The following is a 3,107-nucleotide window of genomic DNA, read 5'->3' as shown; positions in this document are numbered from 1 at the left end:
GAAACCTAAATATAACCCTACCATTCAACCCAGCCATCCCACTCCTTGGAATTTATCCAAAGGAAATTAAATTGGCAAACAAAAAAGCAGTCTGCATCTTAATGTTTATTGAAGCTCAATTCACAATAGCTAAGACCTGGAACCAACCCAAATGCCCATCAACGGTAGACTGGATAAAGAAATTATGGGATATGTACTCTTTAGAATACTATACTGCAGTAAGAAACAACGAAATCCAGTCATTTGCAACAAGATGGAGGAATCTGGAAAACATCATGCTGAGTGAATTAACCCAGTCCCAAAGGGGCAAATATCATATGTTCTTCCTGATTGGCGACAACTAACTGAGCACCAAAGGGGAAACTTGTTGAAGTGAAAGGGACACTGTGAGAAACAGTGACTTGATCAGCTCTTGTCCTGATGGTGGATGTACAATGTAATACTTTATCCATTTTAGTATTTTTTTATTCTAGTACTATTGGTTGAACTCTGTAATTAACACACAATTGTTCTTAGGTGTTTAAATTTTTACTGAAAAGTGATCCCTGTTAGGAATTTGGAAAACATTATGCTGAGTGAAATAAGCCAATCCCAAAGGGACAAATACCACTTGTTCTCCTTGATAGGTGACAACTAATTGAGCACCAAAAAGGAAACTTGTTAAAGTGAAATGAACACTATGAGAAACGGTGACTTGATCAGCCCTCACCCTGACTGTTGATGAGCAACTTGATATGTTATCCCTCTTAGTATTTTTTTTGATTGTTCTACTTAATACTTTTGGTTGAATACTGTAATCAATACACAATTCTTCTTAAGTGCTGAAACTTAACTGAAAAGTGTTCGCTGTTAAATATAAGAGTGGGAATAAGAGAGGGAAGAGATGTGCAATTCGGGACATGCTCAAGCTGACTTGCCTCAAACGGTGGAGTTAGAAACATACCAGGGGATTCGAATTCCATTCCATCGAGGTGGCATGTACCAATGCCATCTCACTAGTCCCAGTGATCAATTTCTGTTCACAATTGATCGTAATGATAGGACTAAGAACCAAAGGGATCACATAAACAAGAATAGTGTCTACAAATACTAGCTGATAGAATCAAAAAGGGAGAGAATGATCCAACATGGGAAGTGAGATACACAGCAGACCCATAGAATGGCGGATCTCCTAACAGCACTCTGGCCTCAGAATCAGCCCTTAAGGCATGCGGATCCGGCTGAAATGCCCATGAGAGTATTTCAGGCATGGAAAGCCAAGACACTTTGGGGGAAAAATAAAAAACCTAAATGAAAGATCTCCATGAGTGAGATCCCAGTGGAAAGAATGGGTCATCAAAGAAGGAGGTACCTTTCTCTGAAGGGAGGAGAGAACTTCCACTTTGACAATGGCCTTGTCTAAATATGATCAGAGTAAGTGAACTAAGGGGGCTTCCATAGCCTTGGCAGCTCATGACAAGAGCCTAGGGTGATTACTGATGCCATAAACAAGAGTGTCAATTTGTTAAGTCAACAACAAGAGTCACTGTGCACTTACTCCTCATGTAGGATCTTTGGCTTTAGTGTGCTGTACATTGTGATTTAATGCTATAACTAGTACTCAAACAGTATTTTTCACTTTATGTTTCTGTGTCAGAGCAAACTGTTGAAATCTTTACTTAATGTATGCTAAACTGATCTTCTGCAGATAAAGAGAATCAAAAATGAATCTTGATGTGAATGGAAGGGGAGAGGGAGTGGGAAAGGGGAGGGTTGCGGGTGGGAGGGACGTTATGGGGGGGGGGAACCATTGTAATCCATATTCTGTACTTTGGAAATTTATATTCATTAAATAAAAGTTAAAAAAAATAAAAAAAAAGTCAGGAAAAAGGCTGATGTTTCTCATAGTGTCCATTTCACTTCAACAGGTTTCCTTTTAGGTGCTCTTTGGTTGTCACCAATCAGGGAGAACATATGATATTTGACGCTTTAGGACTGGCTTCTTTCACTCAGCATGCTGTTTTCCAGATTCCTCCATTTTGTTGCAAATGAGCGGATTTCATTTTTTTTTACTGCTGTGTAGTATTCTAAAGAATACATATCCCATAATTTCTTTATCTAGTCTTCTGTTGATGGACATTTAGTTTATTTTTTAATATTAGCCTTAGCTGGACTGATCATGTTTCCTTTATTTTATTTGCTTTCCTTCCACTAAAGGGAAAATATTAAGTTTTACATGTTATACCTTTTTCAATTAATTCATTATATTCACAAGAATGTGACAGAATATGAGAGACATAGAGAAGTATACCATTAGCTGGTTCACTCCCCAAATGCCTGTAACACAATGATCTTGGAATAGACATTTCAATCTAGGTCTCCTATGTGAGTGGCAGGAACCAAAGTACTTAAACTATCACCTACTGCCCCCTAGGATGCACGCAGCATGAAGCTGGAATTGGAAATGTGGCTATACTTAAATCCAGACACTCTGGTATGGGATAAAAGCACCCCAAGCACCATCTTAACTTCTCATCCAAACATCTGATCCTGTAATAATTTGTTCTTCAACTTGGATAAATTTAACTGATATTAAGTTATTTAACAATTTTACATTTTCTCAAGCTTGAGTTACTTGTTCGTTGGTTTTTAATATTTATTTCGAAGGCAGAATGACACAGAGAGGAAGAAAGACATAGAAAGAGATAATATGCACTGGGTTTCTTCCCAAATGACCACAATGGTAAGGACTTTACAAGGCTTTCCCAGGTGCTTGGATCTCTCTCTCTCTTTCTATTTTTAAAAAGATTCATTTATTTTATTTGAAATTCAGAATTACAGAAAGAGAGAGAGAGTTCTTCCATCTACTGGTTCACTCTCCAGATGGGCCAGGCTGAAGCAAACAGCTGGGAGTTTCATCCAGGTCTCCCATGTGGGTGTCAAGGGCCTCTCCTCCACTGCTTTCCCAGTATAGGAAGTGGACCAGTCAGGACACAAACCAGGGTCCATATGGGTGCTAGAATGCAGGCAGCAACTATAGCCACTGCACCACCACAACAGCCTCAATTTCTTTATTGAATCACCAATTTATGGATATCTAGGTTGATTCCTCATCTTAGCTATTGTGA

This window comes from Oryctolagus cuniculus, chromosome 15 (assembly GCF_964237555.1).
Source record: "Oryctolagus cuniculus chromosome 15, mOryCun1.1, whole genome shotgun sequence".
In the NCBI taxonomy this organism is placed as follows: domain Eukaryota; kingdom Metazoa; phylum Chordata; class Mammalia; order Lagomorpha; family Leporidae; genus Oryctolagus; species Oryctolagus cuniculus.
Note: the sequence above shows the minus strand (reverse complement) of the source record.